Source organism: Crocodylus porosus, unplaced genomic scaffold (genome assembly GCF_001723895.1).
Source record: "Crocodylus porosus isolate Cpor-Errol unplaced genomic scaffold, CroPor_comp1, whole genome shotgun sequence".
In the NCBI taxonomy this organism is placed as follows: Eukaryota; Metazoa; Chordata; order Crocodylia; family Crocodylidae; genus Crocodylus; species Crocodylus porosus.
Window position 1 is genome coordinate 64,716,312 of NW_017728948.1, and position 17,912 is coordinate 64,734,223.

The 17,912-nt window shown below is 43.2% G+C and overlaps 1 protein-coding gene across 1 annotated transcript in view; it reads right to left on the reverse strand.

Annotated features, from left to right (window-relative positions):
* The window catches only part of BANK1 (B-cell scaffold protein with ankyrin repeats 1), a 346,310-nt gene that overhangs the window by 304,042 nt on the left and 24,356 nt on the right, over positions 1–17,912 (reverse strand). The window lies entirely within an intron of this gene.

A 17,912-nucleotide genomic window follows, 5' to 3' on the forward strand; every position in this document is an offset into this window, starting at 1 on the left:
AGGACTCCTCATGGGTCTGGAAATTTGGCATCAGGGGAACACTGCCACTGCTCCCTTTCTGCCAAATTTCTGGACCTTGCAAGCTGGATGACAAGCTACCATGGGCTAGATTTGGCCTACAGACCAAAAGTTGAGCACTCCTACTGCAGACTGTTATAAAGACTGCCCTAAGAGTAAGTGTCACAAAGGTCATCACAGCTAGGTTCAAGAAACATCAAGAGGTTGCACACTTTTAGCTTTGTAACACATGATTGTATATGAGGGATTACATTCCGCTCTTCACAGGAATGGTGTAAATCTGAAGTAACAACACTGACTTTAATGACTTTTGCTCTTCCTTTGCACCATTTTTGAGAGATCAAACTGTGCTTCAATCAATTCATTATATTCATATTAAAGATTTCAGTCTTGGATTTCTCTTAACAAATTTATGCAAACTTTGTTTCTGAATTGTAAAACAAACCATAGAAATTCTGCATTCTTTATACTTATGTGATAGATCCTGCATAACAGGACACACCAGTAATACATAATAGTAACTAAGTATAGAACCCAGAAGCCATAAATGAAACACTCTCTATCATATCCATACAGTCAAAAAATGAAATTAAGCATTGTGTATGTTCTTTCCAATCCATTATGTGATAAAGATTATTTAGAGTTCATTGGATAAAAAATTCCAATGTTTATCTTACTGACCAGTTACTATTGTAACAGCACCTCACAATCATAAAGAGAAGGTTAGATAAAGAGATTGTATACTATGGCTGTGTGAAACGGCTGTATTTTGATGCAGTTTCAGGTATTATATACACTGCTTCAGAAGACAGTGATTCATTTCGGTGTTTTGGATCACTGTCCTGTTCATTTTGGCTGAATGTTCCAGAGCTTAATCTCCTTTGAGTCTGTTTCAAACAGGCTGCAAAGGAAGTTTTGCACAGCCGTACTGCCCAGATGGGCAGGGCTTGGGGCTGCAGGGCCCCAGCGGGGAGCAGGATGGGTCTGGGGGTGGCTGGTCCAGGGGAGGGCCACTGACCTCCACACACGCAAGGAGACCCCCATGTGGATCTCTGATCCCTGTCATGCTGGGTTGCAGGGGAGGGAAGCAGCACAGAGCAGCACCTGCTGGTCTCTGCTGGGTGACTCAGCTCCACAGGGAGCAGAAATCCTTGCTCGGGATCTCCTCACCACCGCTGCCTGCTCCACACTGCCCCACCGATGTGGGGCTGCACAGGGCAGGCAGTGGCAACAAGGAGGCCCTGGCATGGATATCTGCTCTCTGTGGAGCCAGGTCATGCAGCAGGGATTCCCCAGCTCCCGGTTCAATTCCCCAGCTCTTCCCAGGGGGCGCAGGCCCCCTGATCTGAGCGCTGGCTTTCAGCCGGCTGCCGCTGCATGCTGGGGCTAGTGGCAGCACCTCAGTCTCCATAGCGCTTAATGCAGGCTCCACCGAGTGACTTCCACTGGCTACAGCCTGCAGCGGCAGCCTGCTGAAACCTTGTATGCGGATCAAGAGCCTGTTCCCCCTGGGAAGAGCTGGGGAAATGATGAGGGCTGAGGGAAGCAATCAGGGAGCTGAGGAACTGAATCAGGAACTACATGTCAATATCAAAGCAGTCCTTCCCCTACTCTTTCCCCTCCCTCTTCTTAGTTTTTGTTTCCCTGTAAGCCCACTCTGAAACACCTCTCTGCAGTGTGCAACTGATAAGCGGTTTTTGGAAATTAAGCCACCTGGAAATTCACATCTTCCTTTAAAACATGTTCTGCTATTAGGAAGCATATAGTTCTGCACTATACAGCCACTACAGAATTCTAAGTTGAACAACACTGGACTGCTACTCTCTCCCACTATAAAACAAAGGATTTAAATTTGCCAGAATATATGTGAAAAAGTTCCTATTTTTACCATAGTAAAAAAATTAAATCAACTTGATGTAAGATGGCTGCCTTCACCAATATTTTAAAATACAACTGTACAAAGTTTTCTTGCTGTTGTCAACTCTGTATTCATTTTATTTTTATAACATTGCGGTAAGCAAAATGGCTGCAGTTTTCTAATATCATATTTACTCAAACCCAAGAGCCTTGTTACATATCAATTTTAGGCAGTCCTCGAGCTCTTAACCCCTGGATTGTCATTAACACCTGAAATTAATGTTAAGCTCACTTTAGGTGGCTTGAAGTTATGCCACTCCAAAGTAGGTTTTTCTCTGATCTGTGTTACCCAGCTCATGTTCTATTAATGTGCAGCCACACTCCACAGATGAGCCACACAGGTTGCAGTTCTCCAGCATCCCAGGATGCAATTTCTCTTCCCTCACCCTCCTGTTTTGTGTGGACAACATTTCCACCCCCTGAACTCTACTGCCCACAGAGCACTTCTGACACCAGCCAACTCTCTCTCCTGCTCCCAGGGGTCTAACCTTCCCACTCCCACCCCCAACTCCCGGGGTGCACCTATCATGCAAACAGCTTACAGAGTACATGCCAGCTAGCCAGCAAACAGGGTATGGATGGGTCCAGGAGTAGGGTCTAGGGAGTGGGAAAGAACAAGGTAGGGGGATCCGGTCCCTATAAACTGAGGCTTCCTTCCTGGGCCAGGGGCAGTAGCTCCCTCAAAAGCACCTCCACTCACTGCTCCCACCTCCCAGCCACCCCAGGAAGAAAGACCAGCATTCCCCCAAACCTCAATCCCAATCCCAATTTATTAAAACATGAGAACGTCTTTAAATGTACTTCCTCTTTCTTTTAAAATACTTTTTTTTTTTTAGTTTTATTTTATCTTTCAGTGGCTGACTTCCTTCATTTCACCACTCTTCCTGCACCCACATTTCTTTTCTACCTCCCATTTCATTACCCACCCCCATCCTGTTAACTCATAGTGGCAACTCACAGCTGTAGCTCCTAGTCAGGCCCATGCTTGCCAGCTCTGTATTGGCAAGTCACAGCTGTTCTGGGAGGGGACAGTCAGAGGTTTTTAGCTTTAAGGTATGACTGCTTCAAACTTGAACTAGCACTAACACTGATAACATTTGAGCAGCTCAACATGCAACATGTAACAAAGCCCCAAGACATGGTTTCCTTCCTCAATCAGCACAGGAATAAAAAAGCCGCTTCTTAGATTTGCGTGCCAACCCAGGGCAGGTGGTGGCTCTGCTCCAGCTTTGGCCCTGGACTTAAGACTGAAGCTGAAGCTGAGCCACTACCTGCTCCAGGCCAGAATGGCCCTAACCCCTTGCCCCTGGTTCCTGTGCTTGCCCTTCCACATCCTGCCTCCCTCATCCCCTGTTCCTGTCCCTCAAGCTAACTCCTCCCCTCCTTACCATTTGCTCTGGCTCTGGTCTTTCCAGTTCCTCATCCCGATGCAAATTTCTCCACCACAGTAGCAGAAGGGACCAATTTAAGAAAACCTCCCACTAATTAGACAACCTTCCACCAATTTTCCATTATAGAATCTACCTGTTGCTACAACAGCATCTTAACTTTGAAGTCATCTTGGATTCATGTAAACATGGTAGCATGCTATCATTTACAGAGCATTGTCTCAATTTTTAAAAATTGGACAAAGGAAATATGGAGAACATGTGTCAGAAGGCAGTTTCCTTCAAGTTCCAAAAGACAAACTGAAACCAATTCATAGATTTTTAAGTTCAGTGGTATCCATTATGATCAGTTACTCCAACAGCTCCTGAATTAAACACTACACAGTAATTTCTGTATTAAGCCAGTAACTTCTGTATCAGCCACATTATTTCTTTTAGGAAGCCAGCCACTCTTGATCTGAAAACTTCAAGTGACAGAAATTACATAAATTATTCCATTGGTTATTTATTTTCATCATTAAGAACCTACCCCTTTACTTTTTCCCCCCTCAATTTGTTAAGCTCTAGCTAGGAGATCTTATTCTGCCATTTTTCTGCATGTTTAAGGAGACTTTTATAGTCAGAAATCTCTACCCCATCTTGCTGTTTGTAGACTCCTCTTATTTTAAAGGATGCTCAGGAAAAGCGCAGGCTCAGGGGGGACCTGTGGCTGCCTATAAGTATATAAGGGATGTACATCAGGATCTGCGGGAACACCTGTTCACCAGAGCGCCCCAAGGGACAACAAGGTCAAACAGTCACAAACTCCTCCAAGACTATCTCATAGGGATAACAAGACCTGGTGGGACTCCACCTATGACTGGCCCACAGGTATAGACGGCTATACCATGTACAGGAGAGATCAAGTAGATAAAAGGGGTGGGGGTGTAGCTCTCTATGTCAATCCCTGCAAATTGACATTGGCACCCAGGGAGAATGACTGGAGTCCCTCTGGGTTAAAATATGTGGGGAACATGGCGCAGGGGACACCATGGTAGGAGTCTACTACAGACCTCCTAACCAGAAACAATAGGTGGACCAGGAATTTGCCAGGGACCTGGCTGAGGCTGCACACTCTTGGTGTATGATTGTCATGGGAGACTAACTACCCGGACACGTCATGGGAAGAGCACTCGGCCAAATCCGATCAGTCGCAAAGCTTCCTCATGCGCGTGGATGAGCTCTACCTAACTCAAGAAGTCTATGGCTGGCAAGAGGTAAAGCATTACTGGACCCGGTACTGGCCAAGGGGGATGATGAAGTCAGTGACCTAAGAATCGATGGAAAGCTGGGTGATAGCGACCATGAGCTGATCACCTTCACTATCCATCGCAAAGCTGGCAAGTCAGTCAGCAATGCTGAAGTCTTCAACTTCAGGAAAGCTGACCTTGACAAGCTCAGGAAGCTCGTTGTCGAGGTCCTAAAGGACCATGACTGAACAGGAAGAGGAGTCTATGAGGAGTGTTTGCTCCTCAAGGGAGCGATTCTGACAGCACAAGGGCTGCCCATCCCAACTCAGAGGAAAGGTAGCAAAAGGACACAGCAATGCCCTTTGGCTTAGCAGGGAACCTGAGGACCTCTTCCTAAAAAGAGAGACTTATAAAGGATAGAAGGCTGGAATCACCACCAAGGAGGAGTATTCAGCACTGGTCCATGCCTGCAGGGAGCAGACCAGAAAAGCCAAGGCTGCAAACAAACTCCATCTGGCTTCATATATCAAGCATAACAAAAAGTCTTTTTTTTAGATATGTAGGCAGTCAGAACAATGCACGGGTAACATTGGACGCCTGCTGAACCAAATGGGACAGCTGATAACTGACACCCAGGAAAAAGCCAACCTTCTTAATGGGTACTTCGCATCAGTCTTTCATCAGCCCAAAGGGACCCAAGCCCTGCCTAGCATGACATGGGACAGCCAGGGTGGGGGCATATTTATAACCAGCATCAGACCTTGTAAAGGAACACCTTGAGAGGCTGGACACCTTCAAGTCAGCTGGCCCTGACAGATTACACCCTAGAGTACTCAAGGAGCTGGCAGGTGTCATAGCCCAACCGCTAGCAAAAATATTCAAAAACTTGTGTGGCTCAGCTGAAGTACCTGAAGACTGAAAGAAGGCCAATGTGGTACCCATCTTCAAGAAAGAACAGAAAGTAGAATCCAGGAATTACAGGTGAATCAGCTTGACCTCAATCCCCAATAAGATTCTGCAGAAAATGATCAAAGACCCTTCTTGATAAGCTGGCTAAGAGCAACATCCTGAGGGACAGCCAGCTTGGGTTTGTCACAGGTAGGGCTTGCCTGACCAATCTCATCTCTTTCTATGATCAGGTGACATATCACCTGGACAAGGGAAAAGAGATTGACATCATATATCTGGACTTTTAAAAAAAGCCTTCAATCTGGAGTCCCATGATTGCCTCATAAAAAAATTGGCCAACTGTGGCTTTGGCTACACCACAGTCTGATGGCTGGGAAATTGGCTCTGAGTTTGGACCCAGAGAGTAGATGAAAACGAATCATTATGGCACTCTGTGACCAGTGGTGTCCCCCAAGGTTCTGTCCTTTGACTGGTTCTCTTTAACATCTTTATCTACGATGTGGACATTGGTGTCAGAAGCACACTCGCCAAGTTCACCACTGACACTAAACTTTAGGGCACAGTGTCCACACCTGAGGACAGGCTAGTGATCCAGGCTGACTTGGATAAGCTTAGTAAATGGGTTGATACAAACCTGATGATGTTCAGTACTGATAAATGCAAGATACTCCACCTTGGGGAAGAAAATGTTTATAGGCTCGGCAGTGCTACACTTGCTAGCACCACAGCTGAAAGAGACTTGGGGGTTATGACTGACTACAAGATGAACATGAACCACCAATGTGATGTCACAGCAAACAAAACTCTGGCTAGCATCTATAGATGCTTCTCAAATAAATCTGAGGATATCATCCTCCCGCTGTAGTCAGCCTTGGTAAGGCCACAGCTGGAGTACTGCCTCCAATTCTAGGCTCCACAATTCAAGAAGGATGTTGAGAAGCTTGAGAGAATCCAGAGGAGAGCTACGTGCATGATCAGAGGACAAGAGAATAGGCCTTATGAAGAGAGGCTGAGAGCCACTGGACTCTTCAGCCTGGAGAAGCGCAGGCTCAGGGGGGACCTGGTGCCTGCCTAAGTACATAAGGGGTGTGCATCAAGATCTGGGGGAAGGTCTGTTCACCAGAGCACCACAACAGATAACAAGGACTAATGGCCATAAACTCCTCTAAGACTGTTTTAGGCTGGACATAAGAAAAAACTTCTTTACTGTCTAAGCCCCCAAGGCCTGGAATAGACTCCCTCCAGAAGCAGTACAGGCACTGACTCCAGACTCATTCAAGAAATGTTTGGATGCTTATCTTACTGGGATCCTTTGACCCTAGCTGACTTCCTGCCCCTGGGGCAGGGGACTGGACACAATGATCTTCCAAGGTCTCTTCCAGCCCTAATGTCTATGAAATCTATGAAAAAATACAGCTTGAGCTTCTTAGGTCTCCCACAGTGAAGTATGATTGCCAGAACTCAACTAAATCTCGTAACTCCTCTCACCCCTTCCAGGTTTTCAACATAAGGTTCTGATAGTCACAAAAAGTACTGTATTTACTCAAATCCAAGCCAAGGTTTTCTTTCCCTCCATTCAACATGGGTTAAAAAAAGCCCTCATCTCAGAATCAAAGGGGTGGGAGGTTGCTGTGGTTCTGACTCCAGCCCTAGCCCAGAAGCAGCCACCTGCTCACCCCCCTTGCCACTAGCCCCTCCACCTGTTTTCCTCCTTGCCACCACCTCCCCACTGTCATTACTTCCCCTCAGTTCCCACCACTTACCCTCCTCAGTTCCAGCCCTGCACTGGCCTGGAGCATGGAACACATGGTTGCTTCAGCCCCCACCCACCCAAGTAGCAGTGGCTCTGGCCCTGGGGTCAAGGTATAGTCTGCATCTCATAAACTAAAATTTAATACAACAGAAATATTTCATGTGTCTTCCCTCCCTGATATGTTTTTAGGAGAGATTCACATTGAACTAGTACTTTTTTCTGCAGTTTGGTGAAAAGTTTATTATTTTGAATAAGAAGATTAGTGCTATTAAATTACCTGTATCCAGCTTTCATTTAGAGGTGGGAGACTGAATGGGTTTGCTTTGATATATACATTTTGCTTTTTTTATATTTGTACCATTCATCTGTTGCTTCCTAATATATTCTTCTCATTCCTGATTAGTATTTGTTAAGAATAAATATGAGAGCTACATTGGTTTCTAACATCTAACAATGTTGGCAGGAACCACAATTAAAAACAAACCGGGTATGTGTCTACATGGGACACTCTACTGCATATTAGACTAATCTAATGCACAATAAAGTGTCACTGTCTACATGTGCACAGCAATTACTGTGCATTAGATTAGTTTAATGCACCATTTGCTAGTACCGATATATACAAGTACATACTAGAAAAAAGGCACATTAGCTAATATGCAAAAGCACATGTCTAGATAGCAGACCGGGAGCAAATTGCTCCCAGTCATCCCAGGCAGCAGGGGCCAGGGGAGGTGTCCCATCTCCCAGGCAGCTGCCTCACAGCCCCGCACCCCATCTGTATGGGCTGGGAAACACTTCCATCTCCTGGACAGCTGCTAGAAATCTTTCCCAGCCCCTGCACTATGCAGATTGGGGCATGCATCTGAGAGGCAGCTGCCCAGGAGACAGGACAGGTCCCCACCCCTTCCCTGTGTAGACTGGGCCACAGGGCTGGGAGGCAGCTGCCTCGGAGGTGCAACAGCTCCCCCTGCCTGCCTGCCCTTGATGACACATACCAGCTTGAAGCTGGCACCCAGGGGAGCCTAGAGCTCCCCCTGGCTATTGTAGGAGGGCAGAACAGGGCAGAAGCAGCCCTGCACTAAACAATTCATTTCAATCAGAAGAAAATTTGCTCCCAATGGGCGTAGGTATAGATGTATTCCTGGTCAAAGCTTAACAGTTCAGTAACATTCAGGCACATTAATTGCACATGTAGACGCACCCACAAGTGATCAAATGGATAGCCAACTTCTACTTAGAGTCACTCAGATGTATCCAGAATAGTTTCATTAAAGTTGATGGAATTGTCTGTATAACTGTGAACAATTTTTTGACTATATGCAAAGGATCCTACAGAAAACTGGTAAGGTAAAATAGCTTTTCTAACTATAGTGAGATTTAGCATCCACTTAGCACAAAAGGAGACCATCTCATAAATCACATGGTGAAATCTGGCTCCAGTGACGTTAATGGGAGTTTTGTCATTTACTTAAGCAAATCCAGAATTTCATCTATAACACTAATCTGATACAATACATTTGTAGTTTCTTTTTACTCAGGTTGATTCCAAGCCTATTTCTCAGTTATGAGAGGTTCTAATCTCTTCACCAGTTTCAGAAGCCATCCAGGCACAAGATCAAGTAAACATTATGAGGACTGCTAACTACAACCCATGCAGTGGAAACAATAGATTCATTCTCTTAGGGAATGTTCTTCCTTTAAAAAAAAAATCCTCGTTAATATATATAGATGGAGTCCTTCCAGCAGACTTACTTGAAAATTGTACTATGCCCAAATCTCTGCCTCCACCTTCAAACTCAAAATAAAATCACAGAAAAACAACAGCTAAAGTCTAGCTGTAATGCATCGTAACCCAAAATTGATTATTCTGTAACTGATATTTCACTTTCCAACTAGTTTTTCCTTTCCCTGTTTTTATCTCTTCTTTTAAGTTATTACACACTGTGTATAATGTAAGTTGAGAAGAATTTTGTTCCCATGAAAGCTAATGTAACAGAAGCTATCATATCCTGTCAAAATTAAGCTATGCTTCAAATCTTTCTATTTGAAAGCTGAGTTAAAGCTAGAAATAAAATGTATTATTAGTCCTAAAATGAGAAGCAATAGGAGAATTTATGCAGGCATACAGAACAGGAAAAGAATTTTCTGACAAGCCAAACTATTCTGTAGGTTACTGATGTGTGACCATTCATAAAAGCATAATATAGCAGTACCACAAAATGTGCCATCTAAACCATTGTTCAAAAAGAAATGTTGATCTTGTGTGTTTCAGGAACAAAATGAGTCTTCTTTCTTTCTTCTTTTTTATATAGTATTAGTGGAGGGGAAATCAGGAACACACAGGGGACAAAATCATTTTTTTAATGCAAGAATTAGAAGGTTTTATGCAGAAAAATAAAGTAAGAGTAGGAAATTATCCAAAATCTAAAGATAAAATTACTTTTAGAGAAGTGTGTGGAATATTAAACATATTTACAGTGCAGGAGAAAGTTATCTAAAAGGTTTTGGTGGCTTTAGCTACCTTTAAACATGTAGTTTAGATAATCAGTTTCTCTATGAATCTGATGTATAAAAAGCTTCTGCTTTTTTTCTTTTCAAATTAAACAAGAACTACTCAGGGAAACTAAACCTTCATATTATCAAATGGTGGAAGCATGAAAGCTTGGCCTTTGCATAGGTTTTGGTATATGATTTGCAGTATAAATTGTTATGTAAGAAGATAGTAAAACAGGTTTAGCTCCACTCCCCAACTGAAAGAGATTTTCTGACAACTTATAAAAGTACATAGTTTTCTTTGGAACTGGGTTTTAATATGGCTCTTTCTGAAAAAAGGACTAACCCAGTTTCTTTACTCAGTGTAGACAGGATCTAACTAGGCTAGGCTATAAAATGGTTTGAGGCAGTTCTGATGTCCCAAGAATAAAATTAGGGTTTAGACTGCTCTGGGTCACCTACTACCCCACCACCATAGTACTGTACTCATATCCAAATACTTCTCCCTCCCAGATGCTTTTCATATAATCTCTCACCAGGCAGGTACATGAGTCCTGCTGAAAAAAGTACAAATAACTGTAAAGTGCACTGTAGAAATCAGCAATCAAATAATCTCTGAAATTTCATACTGAAAACAAAAGGAGGCTATTTACTTCCACATTAATTAGAGTCCCTGGAATAATTAACTTCCCCCTCAGTCAGAAGTGGATTGATTTTTGCAGTCAAAGTAACCGTCACACATCCAGTAAACATATCTCAATATGCATCTCTAGCTCTCAGCTGCTGGACCTCCATGAGGTAAATCCCTTGAAGCAAGCCAAAATGGATTCAGTGTGGGAGAGACAGCAGAAAGCACTTTAGAGTTACTCTTGGATAATGCAAAATGTTTTCAAGTAAGTCAGGTTGCTTCTCAGAGATCTGCCACTAATGGTAATGAAAATTATAAGTGGCTGCTTGTAAATTTGCACATGAGATCATGAAGTACTTAAGATGCTGCAGCAGAGTGGCACACCTGTTTCAGTTAAAGCCATTATCTAAGAGGTGGGGATTCTCACCATTACCATAAGAGCTAGCTCAGTGCTCTGTATTTGTATTCCCAGATTCCCATTGATCATTTTCAATGTGATTTTCTACACGTTCTTTGCCTTGCATTTTCATTGCTAATTGCTAAGTTAATTTGTAAGTAAATTCTTTTACTGTACAAATTAGCATTAACCTCTTAACCATTCGATTTAGTGAGATCTTGAGTGGGCAAGTTCAATTAACTAGGTTAATTTTTCAGTGAATGGGACTATAGGTGATCAGGCAAGCATTCTCTACATTAATTTACATGGCAGGGAGTTTTCTTTAAAGACCATACCAATGCTCGGAAATGAATGGCATAGTTCAAGAACCCTTTGGTCTATTGCTGAGAGCGGATCTGGCTTCATCTCCAAGACTGCTGCAAGAGGGAGGGAATTATCTACCAAAGTATTACCACCACCTCCATCAGAACGACTGAAAGGAGAAATTGGAGGGCTGAACGGAAGAATGTGATTCCCTAAAGTCCCAGAACTGAGAAGTTAATTTCTGAGCTCTGGAAAATTAAGTTGGCTCTTTGCATACAAAGTAAACAGAGCACAGATGACAGTAGGACCATCATCCCCAAAATGCCCCAGCAACATGCTGCAAACATGAAGAGACAGAACACCCTCTAAAGGCTACAGCATAGCCCTATAGTCACATCTATACAACTTTTGACTTCTCTGCTAAGAATACTAAGAAAGTGGCAATGACCACCATTCTATTTTTTTGTGTGAACAGCTGAATTGGGACCAGTAGCTCATTTTCCACTGGTCATCGAACAGATATCATATGGTATAGGTCTTTAATTTCTAACATTCCAGTAAAAAAAACCTAAAACACGTGATGTAGAAGTCAGAGGTTCAGTTTTCTATAATGAGGTATTCACGGGAACACCAGTCTCCCACAAATGAAAGATTTCCTTTAAGTCAATTGTATTATCACTGTATTTTAACATTACATAAGGAGCCAACAGACATCAGATAAAAGGTGGATGAAATAATAAAAGAAAATGCTAAAGGAGTGGAACATTTTAGATACTGATAAATGCAGGAAATAAAATGTAGAGTAATGACATTTTAATAAATTATAATGCTCTGTAAAGTGCTTTTGAGGTAGTGAGAGCAGTGTACAAAAGGTCAGATGTAAACTCTCAACAAACTGCCTCCAGTAATTTTAATTGTTGTTCTTAGACATTAACTTTTCAAGTCCATGCATTCGACTATCACAATAAATCTAGTTATTACAAGGTTTATCAGTGAACACGGTAAATTATTCCACCCCTAACTATTATTTTGTAATAAACTTACATAGAAAAGGTTTAAAACAGTTTTAAAGTTTCATAGTTAAGAAAGATGAAAAGGCATAAAGAAAGTAACCTTGTCTGTTTTTTCACTAATAGTTGGAAGAGGAAATAAATGCATAATGATTAAAGAATATATGTTCTTGACTTTTTCTTTAATCCTCTCTCTCATCTTTAACCACTCTGACTCCATTACAGCTTAAGCCTTTATGTCCCATCCTGGGCAAGTTACTTGTCTTCAGTGTTTTTCTATCTCTCCCCCTCAGCAATATCCTAGACCATGCTGACTGTTTGAATTACTTTGACTTTATATTTTTACTGTAGGGCTCACAACATGTGATGCACTCAGGAAGACAAGTTCTGTCCTCCAGTGAGGCAGACATCCAGACAGAAGCTAATGAAGAAAGAGAGAGATAAATTATACACAACTGTAATAGCTCAACAGAAATTATTCTGTAAGACTGAAATGTGAACCAGGTAATGTCTCTGCAGATGATAGGGCAGGGAGTGCCGGGGTGGGAGCAGAAAGCAGAGCTGTAGGTTGGTGGAGAAAGTGACTGGAGTGGCATTTCAGGGTGTGAAGCTAATTTGTGGTATGCCTGCCCAAAAAAGGTTGGCTCCTATTGATCTCAACCAATGTTCTTCTTGCTCCCCATTCCACATAACACTGTTCTCTCTTTCAAAACAGCTCTGACAATAGTAACCCACATACCACATCTTCCTTGTCAACCCAAAGAAATACCTCTATGTTGTCATCCTTCTGCTGAATCTGACACCACTACTGTATTTACTCAAATCCAAGATGAGTTCCCCTCCCATTTAAGATGAGGAAAAAAGATCCTTGCCTTAGAATCAAATATAAGGCAGGTGATGGGGCAGGCAGCTGCTATGGCTCCAGCTCTGGCCCAGATCCATGCTCCATGCCCCAGACTGGAGTGGAGATAGAGCTAGCCAGCACTAGAGCAAGCGTAAGTGGTGGAGGGGGGCATCGGCTGTGGCAGGGGACAGATGGCAAGGCAAAGCAGAGAGAGAGGCAGGAACAGGGGGCAAGTGGTAGGAACAAAGGTAGCAAGGGGCAAGGTGGGGGGAGAAAGGGCAGGGATCAAGCTGCTTGACTCCCTCCAACTGCTGCACCTCCTATTGGCTCCCCCACCAATTTCCCCCCACAACTGCCTCCTCCACCATCTGCCCTCTACTATCTCCCCCATAGCCTGCTCATCCCATCCCCTTACCACCTGCCCCACCAGTGCTGCACCATCTGGGGCACGAATTTAAGACAACCCTCCCATAATTAGATTGTATACATGGAAAATTATAATAAATGTGTAAATTGTCCATGTATAGAATCTAGTTATTGGGGGGTCATGTTAAATTCAGGGTTGTCTTGGATTCAGGTAAATACAGTAATTACTCTCCTCTTTTACAGTCTGTTTTCTCCCTGTATTTGTACCTGTATAGTCTTTTGGTTCTCTTCCTTCAATTATCACCACTCCTTTAGCATTTTCTTTTATTATTTCATCCACCTTTTATCTGATGTCTGTTGGCACTCAAACCTATATCTGGTCCTTTCCTCTTTTTACTCTCCATATGCCCTCCTCCCCTACCCAAGCTTAGTCATTGCCATTGTTTCAGTTACCATCCTTCTCATTTGTTCCAAATCTATTACCAATTTCTCATACTTTTTTTTGGGAGATTTGCCATCAACATAAACTTTACTGATATTAAATTGAAGTTATATTCTTATTCATCTCGATCTCACTCTAACATTTTTGAATAGCTTTACTGCCTTTCCTGTCTCCAGGTTTGCAACTTCATTTCCATCTTTCATTTGTTTCTTTCCTCTTTTCCCCACACCATGTCCAGTTTCTTGCTAAGTCTGTTGGCCCTGGATTTAGGACCCAGAGACCTTATTCTGGGGAAGGCACCCATCTTTAGGCTGACTGTGACTCTTCTGTTCAATAATAGGCAAATGTATTGATACATAGTGATAACAGAAAATAAGCAATACAAACGATCAGGCAATTCTATACATCTACCAAATCCTAGGGATGTCATCACAGTCAAAGTACAGCCCAGCCAGAGCTCATGTTGGTGAAAGTCCTCTAGTGATCAACGACTATCTGCAGGACCACTGAGTGGAACCCCCTGCAGTTATGTTAGGCTGGTCTCTGTGGGGAGGGCAGGTCACTGGGATATGCATCCCGTCCAGGGACCCAATACACTGGGGGAACCCCAGTGCACAGAAACTGTGACCACTGCCCCAGGGTTGTGGACACAGAGGACAGTGACTGCCAGCACATCCTGGAGGGTGCCATACACCTCCAGGATGGCCTCCCCAGTGGTTGCCTTGCCCACCCCAAACACATACCCCACCTACCTCAGGCTAGCATGAGTGGCCAACTTGAGCTGTGCCAGGGCCAGGTGGGTGTTAATGGGGAGGGCTGGGTGCATGCCAGTGTCCTGGTACTCCAGGTGGGGGTGGCACAGCATGTCAGAAATGGTGGCCTGGGTCATTCCAAAGGCATTGAATCACTGCTTGTCATCCCAGTCTCAGTTGTGTTGTACCAGGCACTGCCACCAATCCTGGCTGGCGCAGCAGGCCCAGAGGCAGTGGGGCTTGGAGGCCCAGGAGGACAAAGAGGGTCACAGTGGTGGCCTCAAGCCCATCATCACCATGGCTGGCAGTAGCAGCTGCATTGTGGCAGGGACCCTGGCAGGGTGCACAGTGGGTGGGTGAGCTGTCACTACATGTGGGGGAGCCTAGCGGAGTGAGAAGGCTGTGGGCCAGGCAACGGTGACTGCGGCAGCCCAGCAGGGTAAGCAAGGTGGTTAGCAGGATTGGGGCACCCTGTCCCTCACTGCCAGGGCCAGGGGCTAGGGCAGCCATAGCTCAGGAACACAGAGGTGGCATGAACAGAGCTGCCACATGCTGCCACTGTGCATGCCATGCTGCTCAGCTGAGCACTGGAACTGGGTGATCAGAGATTACAGTGCAGGGCTGTGTTTTAAAAATGGCTGCCAAATGCTCGCAGCTGGGGCCAGAGGCTGGAGCTCCCCCCCGGAGGCCACAGGGACACACAGCAGAGGTGGAGGGACCTGGCACTAAATGTAGGTGCCAGGTCCCTGCACTTGTAGACACCTGCCCAAAATCGCTTACTGCACATTAAACCAATTCACAGTAAATCTAGTCATGGCTAATTGCACATGTGAATGTGCCCACAGTGGAGCTATGCTAACATCATACTAATCATGAAACACAAGGAAAGAAATAAATAAAAGTACCACAGTGATAACTATTACAGGGGGGAAAAAATCAACATAAACTTTAATGTTACATTGATGGGGCTGTCACTTGAAAATCAAGTTAAGCAATACTTTGATTAATTTTTCAAACAGCTTTAACAGGAAACTTATTTTTCTGCATGAAATCCCAAATTAATAACATCCACATATAACAATCCAAGACAGAAGATTCTGGACTCTATCCATATAATAAACTAGATACTTCTTTTATTATGGTCCATCAGTCAGCAAGAAATAAAAAATGAAGCATCTTACAGCACTATACATTAAGGCAATTCAAGCACTGTATTGCAACATCAACCAAAATACTCAAGTAATGTTAAAGCTTATGATTTTTTTTCTGACAATCAACTCAGAGAAGGAGAAAAGCAGAACATATTCTTATTATTTAATCTAAGATTCTTTGAATTCCCAATGCGATTAACTTGCTTGGGGACAGAAGACTAATGTGATTTTTTTTTTCTTTCACACTACAGAATCTCAAAATATAGCTTTAGGCCCAGCTCCTGCAAAAAGATTCACATGATAAAAGCCCTTGGGAAACCCACATTTAAGATTGTGACTCTTTGTCCTCTCCTAGTGGCTAGACCATGCCTAGAAGTTTATGTATCTACACCTGTCTTTGAGCAAGCAGAAGCTCAAGCTGAAACAATAGAAGCTCAAGCTTATCAATTTCAGTGTGTCATTACTCCTGATCCTATGCCAATTCATTTTGGAAGATACGACCCTGAAAATTTTTACCTGTTTACCAAAAAAGTCTGACCTGCATTAAAATGAATACTTATTCCAGGTATGATCTTACTTAAGGACATGAGATAATCAAAGCTATGTTGGTTGCTTAGCTTATTAGGACCCTATTAAGGTGTCTGGAGAAACAAGACTCTTTTCCATCATTGTCTGATAGTTTTTCTTCTGGACTTACTAGTCCAACTAGCAAGAAGATCTGAACAACACTCTGGGTCTCCCCAGCCTAAATAAGAGAACATATCAATTCTCAAAGTTTTATAAAGTTGAGAAAAGAACTTTTCTATTTCTCAGCATAGACTTTCTAACCATCTTTTTTGTAGATATATACAACTTGATCGTTTTAAAGTAAGCCTACATTTTGATTTTCTCCAACCCTTTCTTGTGTATTTCACTTCCTGATAGTAACTTAACTTTTTTTTTTTGACACCACCCTCTAAGTCTGTCCTACTGTCTGAAACCTTTTGGTCCAATTTTTTTCCCAAAGACTGCTCTTGGTGTTTGTTTTCTTTATTGTTTTTTTCTTCAGTGAAGAGTTGGAGCAAAAAAGGAATACATTATCCATATATAAAAGTGTCTGAACTTTCCATGGTATTCACTGGGAATGCCTTTTTCTCTCTAAAATGAATTTCACTTAGAACAGGGGTTCCCAAAGTTTTTATGCCATGGTCCAGCAAACTGTGGCCCAGAAGTGGCCACAGCCTGGCAAACAATGGCTCAGCAGTCACAAACCCTGTGCTGCCAAGGGCCCTGCCACAGGCCATGCAGAAGGAGCTGAAGCCTATCTGCCCGGCTCTGGGGGGCCACTTGCGGTCCAGCAGCCAACCGTGCTGCAGACTGGCAGCCGACTCTCTGCAGCCCAGCACCAGGCCATGGCCCAGGGATTGAGAATCCCTGACTTAGACTATTCTTTGGTTTTGCTTTCATTGCTCCCTCCCAAATACAGGTACAGCAATTAAACTAATAAAGCTAAACATTACAAGAAGTCTTACTTTGCTACAAATGTTCCATATTTTTAGAGGCCGTAAATATTAAGTTTTAAGGATCAAGTACTCAAACAATTTTTTTTTCTTAAATATAGAAGAAAAAAAAATACAGTCAACTCTACAAACCTTCCAGGGCAAAAAAAAGTAAAGGAAGGGAAAAATAAAAAGTATTCTTGGAATCCAAACTCAGATGTCTCCAGGTCCCAGAGAGGCAGTTAGCTCATTTGCATGCATAAAATCTCTTGCATACATGGTAAGGTAAATACTACACATATGATAAAATGGGATTTGATTTTCAAACAATAAAGAACAGTGAAGAATGTACAGTCCCCAGGACCGTGTCCTCATGTTTTCCCCTGGTACTTCTCAACACTCTTTTGCAAGGGCCTTGTCTAGCTTCTACCAAAATAAAAGGGAGTTCTTCCAGTGACTTTAGAGATAGTTGAATTGACTCTGAGGGCTGAATTTTACACATATTACTTTACCTTGCTTTGGTTTTGGTTTTATAATTTTTAATCACACTTCTTAGATAATTACATCTGTATATCTCACATATACTTACTTTTCTATGAACGCAGGCTTACAGGCATACTACATGCAGGAGTATCATCAGCAGTCTTTCACTATGAAGATGACATTCTTCCAATAAACAGGGAAGCAGTCAGCGGGCATGTCTACACGAGATGCTACATCACTGTAGCAACAAGCTACGGTGACATAGCATCAGTGGCACTAACCATGACAAGCTCGTTGCTACTGCACAGTAGGGTCAGAAACGACTCATACACTGCCAGGACTGTGCAG